A 23,309-nucleotide genomic window follows, 5' to 3' on the forward strand; every position below is an offset into this window, starting at 1 on the left:
TGCATTGATCTTAATTTAACGGCTCTCACATATGAGGGGATTTCATAGTACATAGAGAAGGAGAATTCTGTATTGACTTTATATTTGATTCATTGGCAACATCTAAAAGGTGAAGCAAATTATTTTTTAATACCCGACCCGTGTGGATTGGCATCAGGTCACAGAATTGCACGTATAGAATTCGTTTGGCATCACCGTAGATCGGAGATAAGCTGCAAATATGAGCTCACTTATAAATAGATGGCCGGGTTTTTCCTTAAAACACCCACAAGGCAAATTTATGTCGGATGTATCTTATTAGATCGGATTCTCCGTCGACTTGGGGGTCCATTGTTGCCAAATGTATCAAAGGAATTCAGCATCTCTTTCCAGATATAAATGGAAGACACCTTACCTATAATTACGCTGAATAATAAAAACATCAATGACGCAAACGCATAATGCTCGTGCGGAAAAATTCCTAATAAACAATGTTATGGAAAACTTATTGATTGAACAATGGCTACGGGCAGTGCTCTACAATTTTTTTTATTGACAACATGTTTTAGCTATGTTTTGACGCATATGATTCACGCACCTTTGGTCCCAAAACTTTTAAGAACTCGCCAACATTTATTTGGAGAAGTAAAGTCAACGTGGAATGAGACAATCGTTAAGTTTCGATGAGTTTAATTCCGTGCTTTTATTTTTCTCAGTTTTTCCCCCACACTAAAAATTTACGAAAATTTTGGGGCTGACTTCCTCCTGGACCCTCAATTTTTTTGTGAAGTTTTCAACATGGCGAAGTAATGTGAACAAGGTTTTTCACGCATTTAAATTTACTGGAATCAAAGCCGCGTGTAATATGTTTCAGCACGCCCACTTGTCAGTTGCTTGAGAATTTGATTCCATTGCATCGATTCGAACCCAGTACTTGCTGACGTAGAAGCAAAAGTGCTCACCAGGTCAACCCGGCCAGCATTTTGACAGAGGTGTAAGTAAGGAATAGAAAAACCGACTGATTGAAAACATTATACATATTTTTTTTTATTCGCCCTATCTCGTCGACCAAGATGACACTTGTTATTGACAAATGGAAAAAGGTCTCGAGAAAACGACATTTTTTAACGTTTATCGGAAAAAGTGAAACCAGTTTTCCCCTCTGACATGGAATTCATACTCTGACTTCTCTGAGGATGCGGTCCAGTGGCTTCGCGCTGTTTACATCGAATTTTTCAAACTAAAGGCCATCTACCTATCACAGCGCTTAGGGGATACACGATTGCTGGACACCCTCAATACTTTATTCTCCTTCGCTCATTGTCATCCAATTACCCGTGTATTCAAGAATAAGGGTAAAACCAATTTTCTGAATTTGCATACAAGTCTGAAATGCTGATTTTTGTTTTAAACCAGTTTTCTAAAGGTAAATAGACCTGATTTTACTTCGGCCTTATAAATTGCTACGAATTACGATAGCCAGTGGCCTGCGTCCCCTGGCTGGTTCACAGCCGAGGACTCCAAGTTGCTACAAGTTCCTTTTGTGTAGGTTTACGATAGCATTATGGGATAGGTTTGTTCATGCCATGAAATGAGAATGAAATTAAATACAAGCGTTTTTATAAGAGAGTACATCGTATCGTCTTTTTGGACAACCTTTCTGGAAAAAAGTGAAAGTTCAAGTCCAAAATCCCCGAAAAAGTAAATTTCAGCATCAATAGAAATAAAAATAAAACTAGCATTCTCCATCCATTTAGATTATCAAATAATCTTAAAGTAGCCCCTTTACCTTAATTCCTACTCTTCCAATTCTATACACAAATATTAATATTTATAGCAATGGACATTCGCGGTGCTCGGATAATTTTTTCCTCAAATCCATGAAATTTTCTTCAAATCGTGAATATTTTTCTTCAAATTTTACCGACCATGTTTTGCGCAATTGAACCTATAACATCCGAAAATTTCAACGAGATCTATTCATTCTTTCCCCCAAAAATACATATGTTGCGCCTGGAGAAATCTGGCAACTTTCGAATGTTCATACGACGCTCTTCCATAGTAAGGCAAAAGTATGAGAAATCCTTAACCGCGGATTCTCATCTCCCAATAGATTCGTCATAAACTTTTTCCATCAAAAAATCCGCTCCTTGAGCCGCACCGATATGGAAGTGAGTCACAATGGAAATAGAACGGGACATTTCAGGAAGTCGTCCATTGCGTGGCGGGATTTACGTGCTCTGGACGTAATACTCTCGCTCGTTCCAGCCGTTGGAACTAGGTACATGCGACATTGCCGCGCAGCGCACAGTAAGCAGTGAGCACCGGTCTAGTCCTCAATGACGTCATCGGGACGGGGCGGAGCAAGAGGCTCGATGACTCGAGCAGAGGAAAAAAAACCGCAATGAAACAGTAAATTTTGACCGTTTTTTATGAGTTTCTAGGTTTAACGACCATCTAGGATGTCCTTACCGTATACCTACCTTTTTAATGCATAAATCACTTCAAACTCTCGAATTTTGGTATTTTTTGATACGCTCTGATATCTTAACCTCAAATCCAGAATTTCAACCACATGCGTGAATATGCCCGAGCACCGTTGCCAATAATCACACGATTTGTCCGCACCGTAGCCGTCCGTACCGTAGCCCGTAGCCGTCCGGTACCGTAGCCCGTAGCTGACGCGCGATGCGGCCGGGTCTACGGTAAGTACGGACAAAATGCGAAAGTCATCCAAAAATCGGTGCGCTGTTTGATAGATCATCCCACTTTACTTTATTTTATCTATCACCAAAATTTGGAATTTAAAAAAAAAAGAGAGACGTATTTTTTTTTAGTACGACGCGACTTAGAAGAAGGAGGCTTTTTTTTCGATGATTGCATAAGGATCGCCATCTTTTTATTTTTTTCATTTTTCCTTTTAGAACTTTGAGTCCTCTTTTTCGTCTGAAGTTCATAGCAATTTATTCGTTTAATATTTATTCGTGAATATCTAACTTATTTTTTTCTTATTGTCCTTTAAATATTTATTTAAGGTGATTTGTGACCACATTTTCGATAAATTTACCTTTTTGTTTTCTTTCTTATTTTGTAAAAGTGCACCTGAAACGTTCTAACGTTGTCAAGCTTGTTTTAAGAACTCAGCTTCTAAGATTTGTCCCTAATTATTTAATGCGTTTACTTTAAAATAAAAGCAGTTCATTATTTTTGAAAAACTGATTTACTTACTCTTTTTACCTTTATTGCCTGTAATTATTTATAAAAGTGGCACTTATAAGCTATGCTATAACTTAGCAGTTTATTCCCCAATGAATTTCAGTTCTTTATAATTCGGCCCTTGCATACAGTAATATTTACGAATGCCTCTTCGTCCTTACCGCAGCCCGTTTGTCCGTACCGTAACGTTATTGTCCTGTACCGTAGACCAGTAAAAAATTGTACAATTTGTAGCTTTAAAAAGAGCAAACCTGTAGAAATTCTTTAAAAAAGTTGTCTACCACATCTTCTAAGTTAGTTCTAAAGAAATTAATTAAAATTAATCGTATAATTACATTTCCCGGTTTTTATGGGAGAAAAATGATGGCGCAAAATTCTATAAATCGGACTTTAGAGCAATTTGGGTGCTAAATTTTGGAAGTAAAAACTTTGAAGGAAATTTTTTTTTTATTCTTCTACAAGAATATATCTCATTGAGTGCAAAAAAACTTAAAACGGTATTATTATCGCACGTATTGATAGAAAAACAAGCCTGTTTAATTGGTCTACGGTACGGACAAAAAAACTTAACTTCCAGCGATAAAAGAGGCCAAAAAATTTTTTCTGTTGAAAAAGAAGATTGACCACTATTAAAATCGATTCCATATCATCCAACAAATTGGGGTAGTATACCACAATTTTAGGGGATAACTCCTGGCACTTTTTTCTGTGTGTCATCACGCGATCCCAAATTTCCTCCGACAAATCACGAATTATCAGGAAAATATGTGCATATAATGTTTTCCATTTTTCAGGGAATTTTGTGCGTAATTTGATCTAAAAAGTCAATTTTTGTAAGGAAAAATATTTATGACTTTCGTGAGATATATATATTTTCTAAGAGGAAATTTGGCAACATTCGAATTCTCATACGGTGTGCTTCCTTAGCACGGTAGCAGCTCATCTCTATGCCGTGTATCTATAGAAGAGCGCTACCACCACACAGCGCTGTGTATTATTTCCAAAAGCACCGACGAGGCAAGAGACTTTAACGCCAATGTAGGAAAGTAAACTAGTAATGAATATAGCAGTAACATCAGCTGAATGTGACATGAATAGTAGCTCATCTTTATGCCATGTATTTAGAGGCGTTATTATAATTCTGTGTTGTTTATTTCTAAAATCATTGACAGCGCTAAAGACTTTAACGCCAATGTAGGAAAGTAAACTAGTAATGAATGTAGCAATAACATAACTGAATGTGACATGGATAGTAGCTCATCTTTACGCCGTGTATTTAGAGTCGTTAATATCACGCTGTGTTGCGGATTTCTAAAATCATTGACAGCGCGAGAGACTTTAACGCCAATGTAGAAAAGTAAACTAATATGAACGTAACGAGTTGCGCACATTGCAAAGACTGAGTCGAGCTGGCAGGTTATGATACATTTATATGCATGTTCCTCTCTTTCTACTAGGTTTTTGACCTAGGGTTTTGACCTTACTGGACAACATAAATGTGGCGTTAAAAACGCTGGACGCACCGAAAAAAAAGTAGCTTGGCTCAAGCATGACGATTCTTGAATTTGCAGCCAAAAATTTTTTTTATCTTGCTTTAAGCTGAATTTTTCTTGATACAAGAAAAATGATGCTTGGGTTAAGCAAAAAAGTAGTTTATATTAACCAGCAAAATTCTTGATTTAAGAAGAAATACTTCTTGGCGGAAAATTTAAGATTCTTTTTTTTCTCAGTGACGAGAACGTAGGACCAACTATAATTAGTAGGACGAATTTCCTAGGACAAAATTTCGAGGGTGGAAAACCGTGGAGAAAACAAATTGGAAAAAAAGGTTTATGCACAAAAAAATTGGACCAAATGTCCTTAAACCGAATCAGAGAGTCATTATCAATTATACAGCCCTTAAAAAATGAGAGGGAGAGGTGATCTCTTTTAGCGTGACGGGAGCAATAAAAGTTACAATCAAAATATCAACAACAAAAATACCGATATTCACCTCAAGAGGGGAGGGGGTGAATCAAAGCGTGACGCGCATATGGAGGGAGATGGGGGAGTGGTGTGGAGGGAGGCGTAAATCTGCGTGACGAGGGGGAGGGCGGTTTAAAATTCCGAATTTCAGTTTGATGTAATTTATGCACGGCCCCTATAGGAGTATTTTTCCTTTAGTCATAGGTCAACGCCTTCGACGCAAGAGGCCTCGATCACGAATCAAAGACCAGGCGCACTGACGTATGAGAAAATTTTAATCTAAAAGAGTCCATTAAGTGTAAAAACAATGAATTTTTTAAAATCATCTGGCAACTCTGAACCAATACTATTGCAGAATGTAAAATTTACACGCACATAAACTACCACCTTGCTTAGGGAATTATTCAGGTAGCACCACCTATTCGAAACATGATATATTTTTCTTTATTTCCTTCTTCTTTTATACGTTCTTCCCATTTAAACGAGCGGTTTTAGCCGTGCAGTTCTGGCCGAAAGACTGCGCGCAGCAGTGGAAAAGTTTGCACACAGCGCATGCACTATGCGAGCCGCATTCGTAAAATTTCCCGTATTTTTCCACCGCATTCTTATCTCAGTCCTCTTTCTGATCCGCAGGGAGCCTCAAAGTACTTGAATTATCCGTGTGGGTGAAGTTTACGAGCCATGGTTGTCAAATTATGCAAGCGCACTGAAACGAATACTCTTATGCTAAGGAAGAACGCCGTATGAACATTCGAGAATTGCCGAATTTCCCTGCATAAAACGTGCGTTTTTGAGGAGATTTGTGCGTGTTTCTTTCAATTTTTCAAATATTTCAGAAAAAATTGCGGGCATAATTAATTGAAAAACTGGAGGAAAAATATTCACAATTTTCCCCCAATAAAGTTTTATTTTATTAGAGGTAATCTGGCGACGCCTGAATGTTCATAAGGCGTTCTTCCTTGGCACGAAAGAATAGGTAATTTAAGTACGGGTAACCAAGTGCAGTCATTTATACTGAGTAAATCTTTATTCCTTATACACTTTGTGAACTCAAAAACTGCTCATCCTTTTATATTGCCTCATTTTGCAGTAATAAAACGCCTCGTTATACAGTCAGCGAAGAAGTATTTTATCAGCTACTACTAATTCTTTACGGTTTTTACAAAATATCGATGATGAAACTTCCCAACCATGTTTCTCGGTTTGTGACGTTGCAGACTTCCTGTCATACTTCATTTTTTTTTTTTTAAATTGAGAAATATTCAATGTCAACATTCATAATGTGAAATTTTGGTCAAGTAACACGCATTAGAACTTTTCGTTTCTTGTCTACAGTGGCGTGGCGTGCTTTGCGATATATCGATTGATTTGCCATTTATACCTATGCATGGGAAAGAATCGATAAACAGGGCGTTCGCAGCGAACACCTTAATAATCGATTCTCCATCATAGGTTTAAATGGCATAACAATCGATACATCGCAATTCACGCCACGCCACTGCTTGTCTACTCTACCGTGCTAAGGAAGAACGCCGTATGAGCCCTCAGACGTTGCCAAGTTTCATCCGATAAACACAGAATTTACTAGGAAAGTTATGAATATTATTTTCCAAAATTTTAAGGCAATTTTGTACGCAATTTAATCTAAAATATCTGAAAATTTGAAGGGAAAATATGCATGAATGTTATCAGAAATACATTTTTTACCAAGGGAAATTAGGCAACTCTCGAAGGTTCATACGGCGTTCTTCCTTAGCACGGCAGTACTGGTCCGTTCAACCAGAGGAAAACTGGAGCACCGTGAGAGGAAACGGAAGGAACCGGGAGGAAACGCGGCGCTTGTGCGGTGCGGCGCGGCGCGAAATTGAGGCAGAAGCTGAGGTGATTGATATTCTGCGCACGAGACATGATGCTATGAGTGTCCGACGGGTAGAGTGCGAATAACCAACGAAGGACTGTCCATTGAGTCATCCCACACTCAGCTACGACTATCCGACCACCTCATAGCATCGCCATATTTACGGAGTATATCAAGTCTTGCTATGAAGTCTGTTCCAGGATGACGTAATACGCTGGTAAAAACGACGATGTTGGTACCTTGTTGAGATCATGTTGTTGCCAACATGGTCTGTTTTGGGAACGGTGAATGGAAAATGATTTGATGCTAACAATAACATGGTTTGATATCGAACCGGAAAAGATTACAATAACACCGTGTCAGTTCGCCTTCAATTTTTCGTGTAGGCAACGTGAGTTCCCACGTGGTCGAAAAGTTGTATCATCCCCCTTATATTAGTCCGCAGGTCTTTGTCGGGGAATTTTTGGTGGACACGATAACTTTTGTTAGAATCGCGTCAACTTATTTAAATTTTTTAGTGGTCTGCCTTTTCGGTCGTGTAAAGGCTAAGTTATTAAGTTAACGAAGTGATCATTTATTTAAATTACAATTTATGGCAAAGCATCTAAACCCGTAATTTCAATCAACATTTTAAAGTATTTCGCTAGTATTTAAATGAGCAATATCGCGAAATAATTCTAACGTATCATGTTAATCGTTTCCCTGGTAAAAATTGGCGATAGGAGCTGCCTTTCCAAATACCATAGGAGTTCTTATAGCCGACTGAAGAAGGCGATAGAAAATCATATAGCTGGCTGTAGAAAGTGGAAAAAATCATACGGCCGGGCTACACGAAGCGATAAAAAATTATACAGCCGGGCTATAGTTCCTACCGCCGGGCTTTACACTTTATCGCCTGGCTGTTGCTTTTTCGCCATCGGCTATGAAAGGCTACAAGAAATTGTGTAGAAATTCGTGTGCTTTGTAAATCCTTAAGTTTGCACGGAATCACCTTAATATTTACAAAACGCACATTATAGTTCCCTTTACTACATATTTTTTTTAATCAATTAAAATGAGAATAATCCATTAAAAGTGTGCAAACATTTCAAAGTCAAGAGTTGAAAAACGCTGACTCCGCGAGATTAAATATTAGAGCCTAACACAAAGCGGAGCGGCGGTGGACTGGTGCCTTCAAACCTAACAGGGATACTTCACGCATTGCGCAATGCTTGAAGTATCCCTGTTAGGTTTGTAGGCGCTAATGCGCGTTCCACGCTGGCTGCCTGAGTGCCCGCCCGCCGCGCCGCAGCGTACCACGGCGCTTGAAGCAACTATTTCACACCAGAGGTATTGCACAGTATCATACGAAATTGAAGGCGCTCCAACATATGCAAAATAAATCATATGCATGGAGATTTCCTAGCAAAATAAATCAAGATACAACTGCCCAAAAAGAGAGCGGTAGTCCAAAAACTCACTAAGTCCTAGCATCCGTTATTAGTAACGTTTAGCATATCGACGGTGTAAGTCGGTAATCACATAACTCGGTTTGCGACGTCGCAGACTTCCTGTCATACTTTATTTTTTAAACGGAAAAATAACCCATGAAAATTCTTTAAAACTGCCATGATTTTTCTTCACTGTGCGAAGAAAATTCTGCAAAAATTTTAAGGAGAGACGTCAATTTGTTCTTCTTTAAAAAAATATCATAGATGCGGAGATTTTCAGACACCGCAAACGAGTTATGTGATTGCCGACTTACACCGTCGATATACACTTTATCGCCAGGCCATTGCTTTGTTGCCATCGGCTGTAAAAGGCTATACGAAATTGTGTTGCCAGCTATAGAAGCTATTGGAAATCTTACAACCGGCTAGTAGGTCTATGGTATTTTGAAACACAGATTCTACTGCCAATAATTACCAGGATTTAAAGAGTTTGCTCCCTTCTTATTTGTTTCTTCTGAAAAAATGAATGCTTTCAATCCATTAAATCTTCGATGAATGATGTGTAACATGTTACGGAGATAATTTGTTTATTTGGCGGGCGCCAGGTTCTCCCTGACTTTTCAAAATTCTCTGACATGTCCCGGTTTTCCCACTATGTGCGACTGTGGCTATTCTGGCTGTTTTAGCCGTTTCAGTGATTTCATAAAAAACAAATGAGATGAATTTTGAAGGAAACTCGAATTCGAAATTTGAGAGCTACACTGGAAAAAAAAAAAAAAAAAAACACATTGGATCTAGAGTGCAGACTCTTGAAAACATTGACAAGAAATATACTCTTGATTCGATCAGATTTTTGCTTAGATCAAAAGAAAATCCGCTCAAATTAAGAGGCTTGGTTCTTGATTTGAGCAAAAATCCGATTGTATCAAGAGTATTTTTTCCTGTCGATGTTTTTAAGAGTCTGGACCCTAGATCCAATTTGTTTTTTATCCAGTGTACGGCTCTCTTGGCTATCACGGCAGAAAGTGTGCGATGTCTTCAGAGCAGGCTTTTCGCGCACCGACAATCGCAGCCGTATCGCTCGATCGCGCATACCTACTTACGCTGCACCACGTTTTTCAACTCGGCGCTTGCCCCACCGCGTCGCGTCGAGCCGGACAGGAAGCAGCTAGCGAGCGTGGAGGGGAAGTGTTTGCACTTGGCGCAGAGTTTCCGGTCTCGACTTTTGCGCAGTCGCACGCTGAGCCGCCGCCGCAGCCGTCCGGACGCGGGCTTTTAACACGCCCGTGCGAAAATCAAAATTGCCCAGAATCGGAGAGCTTTCTTGGAAACTGATCCGTGACCGCGGACCACGTGTCAAAAGGGAATCATGTATCTACCGCCGTCAAAAGTAACCCTTTGACATCAAATGAGGCTGCGAAAAACGTCGACGACCTGTTCGGCCTTCACCTCTAATCTTTACGTCAGCAAAACTGTGGTTTCTGCCGAGACTTGAGTCAGCCGTAACTCCCATTTTAATTTTTCGGGGAGCGAATCGAAATATTTCGACCAAGATTGAACCAATATTCTCCAAATTTTCCAATCTCTATTTTAGTGGTAGAGGGTTTCTTTTTCTTTTTTTTTCTCTGGTATAAGCAATCGTGTCTAATTTCAAAATAGCCTTCTAAAAAAAGGTACATTTTTTGGAATTCTAAGATTGTCAACAAACAAAAGGGTTTTTCTTGTTTTTCTCGCATTCGCAATTTTGGCGCTTACGTGATTCGGAAGATAATCTGTTCAATTATTATTGCCCCCCCTTTTTTTTCCTGCTTACTCCGAGCGTTAGTCGGCACCCGAGACAAGAGGCCCTCCATTGCTATCTTGGCAATGGTGGAATTTTTCACTTTCGAGACTCCAATATTCAACTGTTTACCTATCTATTAGGTGGATGGTTAACAACGTGTTGAGAATTTTTTTTCGTAAACAAACCGAAGTTTGGGAAACTTTTTGGGCTCGTAACGTCACCCGAAGCTAGTGGGTCACCTAGTGGGTAGGTCAAAAGCAGAAAAAGGGTGATGACTGGCCCTCCCTTAAATTATCCATAAGAAAGTGTTGAATCCTCGAAAGTAAAATCTTCCACCTGTCGCTAGGAGCCCAGTGGAGGGTCTCTTGTCCCTGGTCTCTTGGCTATATGATCAGCACCATTGAGTTCTCGAAGTAAAGTTAGTTCTCCGCCATCAAAATGTCTCACCCTCGATGCATTTGACTTCGGTCCTTCGGTTACTACACGGAGAAAAAAACTTCGTGCGTGGGACCCGAAGCTTGGGTCATATGGATCTCTGAAGTTTTCGGATTGAGCATCTGAACACTTTAGGTCCAGCTGCTGAGGTTCGGATCACACATCTGAAACTTCAGCTCTTACATCTGAAGTACTTCGGTTTTCACATCCGAAAAACTTCGGTTCTCACATCCGAAAGACTTCGGTTCTCACATTTGAACTACTTCAGATGTAAGAACTGAAGTTTCAGATGTGTGATCCAAACCTCAGCAGCTGGACCTAAAGTGTTCAGATGCTCAATCCGATAACTTCAGAGATCCATGTGACCTAAACTTCAGGTCTCACGCACGAGGTTTTTTCCTCCGTGTACATTCGCCGTTGCCGGTTTAATTTCAACCTATTAAGAAAACGAGCCTCGCTGTTCACGACTTGGCGGGTCAAACTTTCGAGAAGAAAAGGTGGCGCCTTAGAGCGGAAGGACTTCGCATATCATCAAGTCGAAAGCGGCGTTGCGGAGGATCGGAATCCTGTCTCACAAGTGAGCAACATTGGCGTTGCTGTGTCGGCACTGAGGCTGTAGGAAGTGCCGGTGCGTTATCAGGTAATGTCAGTGCCAATGTCAATGTCAAAGTCAATCGAAGCGAGCAGTAGCCGAGTGCGAACGGTACCCCAAGTCGGGAGTCCTAACCCGGTTGTCCCGGCAACGAAAAAACCGGTTGCGCGCCCCAGTCGCGCGCCGTCGCGCGCGAAACTGGTCTCGTTCGAGCCTTGATGACGCAACACGGCGAAGTCGCGTTGATTACAGAGTATAGAGAATTGGGCGCCTAAAATGCCTCCGACTTAAAAATTTTTGATGCGCAGATTATCCCTTAAAAAGTATGATGAAGACAGGCTGGTTGAGTGAAAACCTTTGAGGATTCAAGTCACAACTGATCGAATTTCTATCGAGGTGGATGTGGTGAATTTCTTAAGTGCGGCCAAACTTTTGGTCTAGTGCCAATAAATCGATCTGAGGCGTGTGCAAGGAAACGGGCCGTCGATTTTGCTTTCACTGAAAAAAGGATGCATCTCAAAATTCCTCTCTTGTTATTTCTATTATAACGTGTTATTTTATTTCGTTTCGGCGGAATGCATGCATATACTTTCTCGAGTATAAATCTAAAGAAAAAAAACTCCCCGAAAATAAAACTCTACCTAGCTGAAGATATATTTTTATCCGTCATTTCATGAAACCAGATGAGCGCGGTAAACCAACGACTGAGTGTGTAGTAAAACCGTCGGAAACTCTAGCAGAACCAGTGTCCGCACCATCACACCTCAATCAGTGGCTTTAACAATTAAATTATTATTCGTTCCTTTTCCCCTAGTGTTTGGATGATAAAAAAGAGAATCTTATTTTTACAGGCTAATCGTATTTCATTTCACCCTAACTCAATTATTTTTCCCCTCATTGTTATCCTCCCACAAATAAAGACGATTCACTATCTTTGCGTCTAGTCTCAAAAACGGCAATTAAAACCATACATGTTGTAGTTAACATATATATAGGTAGGCACTCCAATTACCACCGATCAGCCAATACTAAAAAAATCTCGAATCGATAAATTCTTGGGAATAGAGGTGAGATTGCTCTCCTGACTCCTGAGGCGTCCATGTTTACTATTGTCTATTTCAATATCAAGGGTGTCTTTTAAGTTCAGTACTTGGAAAAGTAATCGACATTCATGCTTTCTCCCTGTGTTCAAGTGATAAAATTAATATCGGGGAAACAGAATTACCAATCCAAACTAGCTAGCCCTCTCATTCAATTGGATCATGAAGTCAAAAGGATCTGCATCAGGACAAGATGATGTGACTGATTCGAGATGCGAGCGTCTCAAAATCCTCAAAAAGCGCCTTCAATACTTTGCTTCGGCAACCTTCGCTTCAGCCTACTCGTTACACTGGGAGAGACTTTTTCTGATTCAGCATATTTCATGCGGACGTTTAGGTACACTATGATATGGTATATATCATTAATTATGACGTCACTAGCTGACTATGCGCTGTCAAAATTCAATTTAACAATACAAATTAAATAATAACTCCGCGGTATTTTCAAGATTAAATCCGGAGAACTTCAGCTTTTTGCCAGTGCTACGCGTGTTTGAAAGCACTCGAAATACATTTTCATTTTTGAACAGAAACAGCAATTCGACGGCCCTAGTGCAATACCACGTATCTTCATTTGCGACGTTGCAGAGTTCCTAGAACACTTCAGTTTTTCCTTGGAAAAATATTAAACATGATTTCTTGAAAACTTCGTGATTTTTCTTCTCTGTAAGCAGGATATTCTGTATTTTCAAGCTGTATAATGTTGACCTGTTTCTCTTTGAAAAATTAAATTAGGAGCGAAGATTTTGAAACACCTCAATGAAGATACGTGGTTTCGCACGATATCCATCAAATTCTAGCCACGAAAGTCAGTCTATGATAATTGGCCTAGACTTTCAGACTTACTATGTAGAGCAATCGAAAAAAGCTTTTAACTGCCTGTTAACCAAATGGTAGCGATGAAGTTTAATCGAGTTTAACCTGAGTTTATTAATTAATTAATCATCTCTGCGCTGATTTGAAATCGTCCACATATTAGACATCCTCGGTCCCAATGTTATGGAGCCACTAAAGTTCGAGCCAGTCAGGAGCTGACCTCTCATTCAAAGATGACCCCATAGTTATGTACCAAAGTTTTCATTTCCAGTAACACACGTCTCGCGGCTTAAAGCACCTTTTCAAAGCGGTTGCAGGTCGGAATTCAATTAAGACGCTGACTTATTACCGCGGTAATTGTTTCGTGCCACACCATCACTTTATCCAGCATGACACAGCAATGTGACCTGAAGAAAAATCAAGCAACTCATAACGCCCGCGTGTCATCTGGCGCCATCGTTCTGCCAACAGTAATTTCTATCCTAGATGCTCGATGCTGTCTAAGTAAACCTGACATCCCAGTTCCATAGCATGCCTCTGCACTGCCGCATTTCAATTACCAATCGAATGTAACAATCTTTTTTTTATTAGTATTGGTTTAGTAACCTCGGGGCCGCTTCATTCTTTCTCAGCGAGCTGATTGTTGAAATTGATAGACAAAGCTATAGACGAATAAGACATAGGGAGTAGGGAGTATTCAGCGATTCTAATGGTTGAAATGGGTGGTTCTTACAGACTGAGGGGTGAATGATGGACAAACTATTGGGTCACTTCGTGGGTTGCCATTAGCTAGTCTATTACCTACCTCCTTTGTCCGTTGCAACCACCCGCTTCCACCAATGAGATCCCTTCATATCCCATTAGTCTTCCTTGTCTATATCGCTTTGTCTATCAATTTCAACAATCAGCCTGCAGGCCCTATTTAAATCTTTGAATACTATAATTTCGAGGTCCGGGGGCTCTTTAGTTGCTTTTAGAAGCCTTTACAGGACCCTGTTAATATTACTGAAAGTTTGATGGGTAACGTGCGCTAGTTACAGAATCGTGTTTTAATGGTTTGGGTTTGTAGTTTAGGAAAAAATAGTAAGATCGGTGGCGATTCTAAGAAGTTGGCAACACGTGTGACGTCATCCGGCGGCGTTTTCCATTTAAACACATTTACTTTAGCAGAATCGCTTATTTTGTCATATCTCCTCTAATAAGCGCTCAATTCATGAATCAAGGGTATCTTCGTATTCAGTTCACTCAGTAGATTAAGATAAATAGAAATTTATTTATTCCTATGATGATTTTGCATTAAAAATAACAAAATTTATGTTTCAGTCAATTGAGTTTCGATACTTTTTTATTCATCGGTTGAATACGCGTTTAAAATGTGCTGCATGGCAGAAAAAAGTGAAGATATTTTCGATTTTGTACACCCACACTTCCAAGGAAGGAATTCTCTCTTCTGAGGCCTTGACGTGCACCATTTACCCCATCATCATTCTGTTTCGTAACTTGCAACTCCTGTGATGCACTTCAAACGCATACTTTTCGGTGTGATGTCACCGCCCCTAATCCACGAGGAAAATCGCTCTTACGGACAATTTGTCTGCTGCGAGTGGCAGAGAACGACTGATTTCGTTCGATTACTAGTATTAGTCTAGCATCTCTAGTAATGGACCCGCGTTGTCAAGTCTGCTGAAATTTGCTGAATACCTCGATGGGAGTGAGAAAAAGTGAGATTTTTTTTGCCGATATGCTTTTCCAAAATAATCCGAGAGTGAATCAGCATTTTTAGATTTTACTATACTATCAATGGAGAATTTGCACGAAAAAATGTCGGTATCGCTTCATCTGATTGTGCCAACTTGATGAGCTGAGTTCACAGTATTTTTCATAATATTTTTCTACTATGTGAAATTGTAAAAAAAGAAAATGTACCGCCTCGTGACGTCATCTGAAGGTCTTTCTTATATAAACAAATATTTTAGCTGATTCGGTTTATTTTGTCATACCTCCTCCAATCATATTTCAATCAATAAACTAAGGATATTCTCGTACTCAGTTCTCTTAGTAAATTCATCTTACACATAAAATCTATGAAAAAAATCGAAATTTTACGAGAAAGGGAGCCACCTCACGGTATTACTCTCGTAAAACTTACGTCCAGGGAAATGTATGTAAACATTGCTAAAAATACTAAATAGCGTAAATATTTTGAAAATGTCTTTGGACACTTCCTTACTCAAATACCTTGTAAGTGTAAATACTTGTAAGTGTCACTGAAAAAAATCCGGTAAAAGGTTTCCTTCTTTGTGAAATTAAACAATTTCCTTGAGAGTTGACTCTTTAGAATTTCGAAGTTATTTATGCGTTTTCAACAGCATTTTTTACACGGGATGTTTGATCAGAACAGATTTTGCACGCTTTTTTAAGTGCACAAATGATGTTCGACCCTGCTAAAAAGATCATGTTGATGAGTGAACCATGGTATCAACATAAGACAAGTAAAATAAATGATCTGTTAATTGGAAATATTTTTAAGCAGTCTCTGAAGCAGATTTTTCCTGTACTCGAATTCAGCAGGAGAATGGCTGAAATAAACATATAATGAATGACCGTTTTCCTAAAAATAAAATTAAATTAAATTCACGTGGGTTTCATGAAATTCCACACCTTCGAAGTTCGAACACAGCTGTTAAGGAGATACGCGGAGTTTTATTCTTTGGGTGCGTTGGCAACCAGGTAATGGTCTGCACCACGACTGAATAAAGCAATGCGCATCATTGGGAACTCATTTCTCTGTGTCATGCTTTAATTAGCCACGCGATCACGGCTGGCGATCATAGCGCTCCGTGGCTTAAAGATGCACTTTGGAGGATATTTAAAATAAATTAAAGAAAAAAATAAGCCCGCAAGACAAGGTTAGAATATTACGAAACTATCAGCACATCATCTAGCCGATTTTTACCGAGGCACCCACGCCATAGACAAATCATGCTTAGCACATCGCTGTATCGAAACTGAAGTACAAAAAGTATGCTCACATCCGATATGCGTTTGTGCAAAATTTCGTGGGTATAGTGGATGTCATTGTAGCATAGATGAAGGATTAAAGACATTCTGTCATTTTGGACGCAGTACTGCCGCGCTGCAGGGCCGGATTTAGGGGGTGGCCATATGGCGGCAAATTTAAGGGGGGGGGGGGAACTTTTGCATTTTTTTTAAATTTAGGTATAAAAAAAATTGGATTCAGAGAAAAAATTACGAACGAGAAAAGGCGACAAAATCTCTCAGTTCCTGAGAGTATAGTAATTTCTAATTTTGTCGTCTTTTAGTGCTACAAGAAGAAGCACCTTTAATTAGTCGAGTTAAGAGAGAAACGAAATACGCAATTTTGCCTGGAGCGGCGCGGTGCTGAGAGCGATGATGACGAGGACTTGAGATGAAAAGGAAAAGCCCTCGGTGCAGCAGTTGGCATGTAACTCATATTAGCGCCTACAAGACCGCATGAATACTTCACGCATTGCGTCAAACACAAGGCGGTCAACAGCAGTCGGCGTGGAACGCATAGCGCCTACAAGACTGTAGGAATACTTCAAGCATTGCGCCAAACACAGTGCGGTCAGCGAGGCGCGGCGGCGGAAGTTAAAATTATTATTTATGTTTGTTCTCACATAATTTTTTCGTTCATTTCTTACACATGAGAGGCCTTGTCCACACAGAGATAGTTTGTTAGGAGTGTTGACAGGGCTTCCGCAAAAAATGTGTTCAACACGAGAAACCGCGTCTTATGCACCCCTCACCCCTCCCCCTCCGGCATGTTCACTTGATGGTTTTTATTGATGTTCCGAAACGAATGAGAAGGGGGCGTCAAAAATCAGGTGGCCCATGGGCGGCAAGTAGGGAAATCCGGCCGTGCCGCGCCGCAGTTGAAGTGATGAGTGATGAGCGCCTGGATGCAACTATTCGAGCACCACGGATGTCCCTGTTGCATAAGCACAGAAGTTAAGGCGTTTTCACTCTGTGGGCAGAAAACGCCTTAGCTTCTTTTCTTATGCAACAGGGACATCCGTGGTGCTCGAATAGTTGCATCCAGGCGCTATACCGTAATTTACTGATTTTCATCGAAACGTTGTCAATTTTTTGAAAAATGATTTGACTGTTTTACATGTATCACAAAGTTTTCCTTCCAGATTAAGGGCTGCAGATTTGCATTATCTTGCCTACGAACTTAAGCAGAACAGAACCTAAAGAAGTTCTTCGAGCGTATATCACGTAACATGATTGTTTCTGCGGAAGAATTAAAAAAGAAGTTCAGTTAGAAATATATATTAACTTGCGGTCAGCCCAGAACCCGGTGAGGCAGGACTCAAAACTTGTAGGAAAAATGTCTTTATGCCGAATCATCATTCGCGCTTTTGAAAATTTTGAAAGCTGTGGCAGTGTTTTTTTTTTCTTTCTCCAAAATCTCATTAATGTTTCGTCATTAATACCCTTAATTGACTGAATAAGCTGCTAGTAGTAAAAGAGGAGAGGCTTGTGGAAAGAATATGAGACGATAAAATTAACGCTGAGGGCAGGGGGAGTTCCAAAAAAATCCTGATTCATGACGACAGCATCCCTTTATTTTTCATCTCGCCACGCCACTGTCGAATGTATTTTCCAAGTGAATTGAGTTTAGCGTAGGAAAGGGCTCCCATCAAATCATGAGCCTGTCATCTGATTTATAATACTTCCGCGCACAGAGACGAAGCACTTCAGAGTAACGAGGGAAGAAGTTTCCCTAACATGCATTCATGAAAACTTTCCTGGTCCATTCGCGTGATCTAGGTACACGGCGTCACCCGACATGAGTTAGATGCAATATATTTAAAATGTAGACCGGTAACCTTTGTCATTGAGCTATTTTTACCAAAGCCTCCTCGTGTTGCGTATCTCCGCCTACTGTAATTACTGGCAAATCTGCGGTTCATCAGCAGGGAGCCTCGGAATACACGTACAACGCTGCTCAATTTGTAATAAGATCAGCAGACAGCTTGTTTAGACACTCGAGCGGAATAACATTTTAGCATTTAAAAAAGAAAGGGGGGAAATGTTGAAAGTAGTCGTAGATCCCTGCTCCTCCACGAGTCCAAGCCGAAGCCATCGTCTTTCGATGAGTTACAGTACGAATTAGCAATTTCAAGAAGGATTATTATGGAAAACAGGTATTTGCGGGGTTATTTTTAGATTCGCTAGTCCTACCTTTCACATATTGATAAAAGTCGTCCTGCTCGAATCGACCCGTCAAGCTCTTTCTCTCTCTTTTCTGTAGTTTCAATTTCAATAGTAGCTTGTGGGTAAATATATGGTTCATCTTAATTTCACGTTTTCTTGTTTGTTTCTTTGTGATAAAGAGATTCTCAATTTTAATTACAAATGAACGAATTTATGTTGATACGAGGGGTATTCAATAAGTCTTTGCATCTCCCCACCCCTCTCCATTTCCACAAAAATCATCCAATTTTTAAAAACGATATAGGATGAAGTAACATCCCAGATATCGCAGTTTTCAATTTTCACGGTAGATGCGAGTTTTCTACTGATTTTGATTAGCTTTTTTGTCCATTGAATCGGTGTTGGTCGGTTCACGTTTTTATTTTTCGTTCGATTCGTGTCGATTGAATACACACCCTCGCGTTACATTACATGCAAACTTCCTATACTCTTTTTTCTTTTTTTCTTCACCGAACAATTCGCCTTCTCCTGCTTCAGCAGCAATTGTTGATACAAATGTGTTATGCGTACTGATTTCAGGTCATTACATACTCGACTCTTTTAGGGCGTTTTATGTGCGAAAGCAAGTCGCCTTCAACTGCGTCCGCAGCAATTGTTGTTACGAATATGTTGTGCGTGCTGATTTCAGGTTATTACATACTCGACTCTCTGAAGGCGTTTTATGTGCGTAATTAGCGCGACCTGTCGGAGGAAAACAGAAGTCAGATTTGAATGACTCTCTCAATCCCTACTTCGTTCGTTCTCCCACAGGTCGCGCTAATTACGCACATAAAACGCCTTCAGAGAGTCGAGTATGTAATGACCTGAAATCAGCACGCACAACATATTCGTAACAACAATTGCTGCGGACGTAGTTGAAGGCGACTTGCTTTCGCACATAAAACGCCCTCAAAGAGTCGAGTATGTAATGACCTGAAATCAGTACGCATAACACATTTGTATCAACAATTGCTGCTGGAGCAGCAGAGGGCGATTTGCTCTGTGAAGAAAAAAAGAAAAAAGAGTATAGGAAGTATGCATGTAACGCGAGGGTATGTATTCAATCGACACGAATCGAACGAAAAATAAAAACGTGAACCGACTGACACCGATGCAGTGAACAAGTAAATAAAAAAATCGAATTAAAACCAATGGAAAACTTGCATTTACTATAAGAATTTCAAATTGCGATATCTATCGAAATTAGGATCAGCCAATATGTTGATTTTTCGCGTTTTTAAGTTCACACGTAGCATAGACTCTCTCATTGCAAACCGTTTTGGGGTGTATTTCCGTCGCATTTTTTTTGCTTCGTGGTGGCAAGTCATCTTTCTTAAAACATTGTTTCCTACTGCAAGTTTTCCTAATAATTTTTTCCAACCCGGTTTTTGTCCCCGGTTTGGTTACTTTGCGATACAGTCAGTCCTACTAGTGAGATGACCTCTGGTAGGGCCGGATTTAGGGGGTGGCCACAAGGGCCGCGGCCCATTGCGGCAAATTTTGCAATTTTTTTTAATTGTAGCTATACTAAAGAAAAATCGGAATCAGAAGAAAAATTACAAACGAGGAAAGGTGACAAAATCTCTCATTTCCTGAGAGTATATTTTTAATTTTGTCGTCTTTCTGTGATACAGTAGACAGCACCTTTCATTAGTCCATTTAAGACTAAGAGAAAACCCGAACACGGAATTTGGTCTGGACCGGCGCCGCGCAGAGAGCAATGATGAAGAGGACTTTAGATGAAAAGGAGTAGCCCTCGGTGTGGCGGTCGGCATGTAACACATATTAGCGCCTACAAGACTGCATGAATACTTCACGCATTGCGTCAAAGACAGTGCGGTAGCTGCAGTCAGTAGCGGGCGACGTGAAACGCATAGCGCCTACAAGACTGCATGAATACTTCACGCATTGCGTCAAACACAGCGCGTGCAGCAGTGGTCGGCGTGAAACGCATAGCGCATACAAGATTGTAGGAATACTTTACGCATTGCGCCTAACACAGTGCTGGTCAGCGCGGCACGGCGGCGAAAGTTAAAATTGTTAAACCACATTTATATTTATATATATTATTTATTTATATATTACACATTTATATTAATTTTTTCGTTCATTTCATATAGATGGAAGGCCTTGTCCACACAGAGATAGGTTTACGGAACTTAACTTTCGCGCCAAGTTCCGTGAACTTTTGCTGGTATAGTGTTGACAGGGCTCTCGCAAAAAATGTGTCCAACACGAGTAAACGCGTCTTATGAACCCCTCCCCCTCCGGTACGTTCACTTGATTGTTTTTATTGATGTTTCAAAACGTATGAGAGGGGCAGCAAATACAGGCGGCCCATCGGCGGCAAGTAAGTAAATCCGCTCCTGCCTCCTGGCTTTTTTCCTAAGGGTATTTCCTGGTCCGAGTTTCAATTTTGAAAATAACATAGGTACCTCACAAGTTAAAGTTGTGGCTGCATGCCCGCAAGTAGTCGACGACTTTATCCTCTTTCTTGCATTGAGGATATAGAAGGCTCATATTGAAGACCTCATATTGAAACAAAAAAAAAACAAAATAAACAAGAGTAAATTGGAACGAACAAGAAATGAAGGTAAGAATCTACTTAATCGACAGCCCTTCACTGCGGGTTATAAGGGGTTGCCTCCATCAGTCATCCAAATCTCCTCAGAACTTCAGACAGCAACGAATTCTTAATCGAAATCGGAGTGAATGAGCGATGAATTGAGTTATATGAACCCGATTGGCCCCGTGACACAGTTGCATGTAAATGTGGGTGTGCATTGTATGTTTATTATCTGACAAATGCCAACACACAGTTCGTTGTGACCACAAAATCGAGAGGCACCATCGCAGCGGGGAGCGGGGCCCCCGAGAAGTCTGCAAAGGTCGTAACCTTGACTCCTTGTGGCTCTGCAACTTAAAATTGCGAGATTCTTATTCCTGTCCGTTTTGGGCTAGTGCTGCTCATTATTGTCATAAACGATTTTCTTAACAGAGAGAAGAGGTGCTGCCTGACTATATCTCTGGTCCCAACATAAAACGTGAAGGGGGGCGGGGGGAGCGACGGAACTGCCTCCCTCCAGAAATTTCCCCCCTAAGAAATATGTAAGGGATTTTGCTAATTGCGTGACGTACCGTTCAGTTTGGAGATTGGCATCGGAACAATTTTTCAGTGAGAGCAGCTCAAAATGCTCCTCGGACAACTCAATTTATAAATATTTTCCAGGGACGGCCTCCCGGACCCCTCCCTTAAAATTTGGGATATTCCCCGAACCGTTTTTAATGACTGTACCGTATCCAAACTCCCTTTGGAATAATTTTAGCTTGATTCTGTAAGCAAAGTGACTGGGGCGCGAGGTGCGTACAATAACACGGCAATAACTCCGGAAATACAATTTTTCAGGAAAGTGTAAAAACTTCCTAACTCCCCCCCCCCCCCCCCCAATTGGCAATACAAACGTAAAACTTGGTGAAAATATCAAGAATAAGATGCTTCATGAGTTCCTTCACATTTTTTTGCAAAATAATGTTAGCAGTTACGAAATATACTACGGTAGAAATACGGAGATACGTGTTTTTGGAACCAAGGACTTGGTATACTCCCGGAACGGAGATACGTGTCAGTGGCATCGGCGATTAAAACCTGTTTTTTACCAATTTCAAACCATGATTGCGGTCAAACGGCGAATAAAACATAATAATTCATCGATTTCGTGTTTTGAGTGAACGAAGTTTGATGCGCCTTCAATTCAACATGTATGCAATCTTTGAGCTCTCGTCCGCTCTAGCGATCTCGTCTCGGTGATCGAAGCTGCCCATGAGTTGTAGCTGGTAGAGGCTAAATGAACCAATAGAAAGCCCGTGGACTCTTACTTACCTTCAAATTATTATTCAGAGTTATTTTACCCACGGGATTTTGAAACGGGAACGGAGCGGGTTTCTTTCATGGTACGTTTCTACATGACTTCCCCGCATGATTAGAAACATGAATTTGAAAGAAAACACTCGGAATCAAATGACTCCGATGAGAAAAAAAAACACGCCGAAGTTGCATCAACCACAAATAACAAAGTATTCTTTGACTTGCATGAATATTCACAAATTAACAACATGGAAAAACACTGTAATGATAAAACGCTTGAGTTAGTTGCGTCAACACAAACAAAAAACAGCTGATAGCTGATAGTCAGTTTAGTTCAGCTCCGTGCCGACAGAGGCCGCTTCGACTGACTGCATAATGCAATAGTGATATCTCTTATCACTGACAGTAACAATGAAAAACATTAGTACGTTTCACAACCATGAAAGAGACATGAACTTATTCAATGTCAAATGTCATGAAGTTTCGTATCGAAAATTTTCGTGAAGATTTTCCTGTTGTTTTCCTCGATTTTTCGTGAGCCCTTTAGCACTTCTCTATGTTTTAGTGCCACTGTATGCACTAATTACACATTCTGTTCTGAGGTATCCTTGTGTCATCAACGTCCTGATGTAATGCCATCGTGATCAATTATTTCTTCTTATACTTATCCATTCAAATTTAAAGTTTCGTTCTGTCCTGCGAGTTTTTGGTAAGGCATTCCATCTTATGTAATTCCTTTTAAAATTATCATTTTGATGTAATTGTTTGATGACAGAAATCGATAGGTGTATCGAATGCGAATTTTTTTCCTAACACTATTCTGCTCTCGTTTCCCTGAATTTTGCCAATTTTTGGGTTTAGAATGATTCTTCAGGCTTGTGGGCAGGGGCTATTGTCCTTATTTTGCCACTAATTCAAAATCTGCCGAAATTTTTTACCGAACCGATGCCTTATATCGTATGCCAGTTGGACTGTATTGCTTGACCCTGAAAAATCACCTTAATGCTGATTTTACAATGTCACAAA

General features: G+C 40.2%; 1 long non-coding RNA gene across 2 annotated transcripts in view; it reads right to left on the bottom strand.

The window, feature by feature from the left end:
• The window catches only part of LOC140223939 (uncharacterized), a 68,270-nt gene extending 45,733 nt beyond the window's left edge, over positions 1 to 22,537 (bottom strand). For both annotated transcript variants that reach the window (XR_011899205.1, XR_011899204.1), the window contains exons 1-2: positions 22,299 to 22,537; positions 20,854 to 20,947 (exon numbers count right to left, since the gene is read on the bottom strand). This is a non-coding gene — a long non-coding RNA (uncharacterized lncRNA). The remainder of the gene's footprint in view (positions 1 to 20,853; positions 20,948 to 22,298) is intronic.
• Positions 22,538 to 23,309: the final 772 nt, after the last annotated feature.

The sequence above is a fragment of the Bemisia tabaci genome, chromosome 2, assembly GCF_918797505.1.
Source record: "Bemisia tabaci chromosome 2, PGI_BMITA_v3".
Taxonomy (NCBI): Eukaryota; Metazoa; Arthropoda; class Insecta; order Hemiptera; family Aleyrodidae; genus Bemisia; species Bemisia tabaci.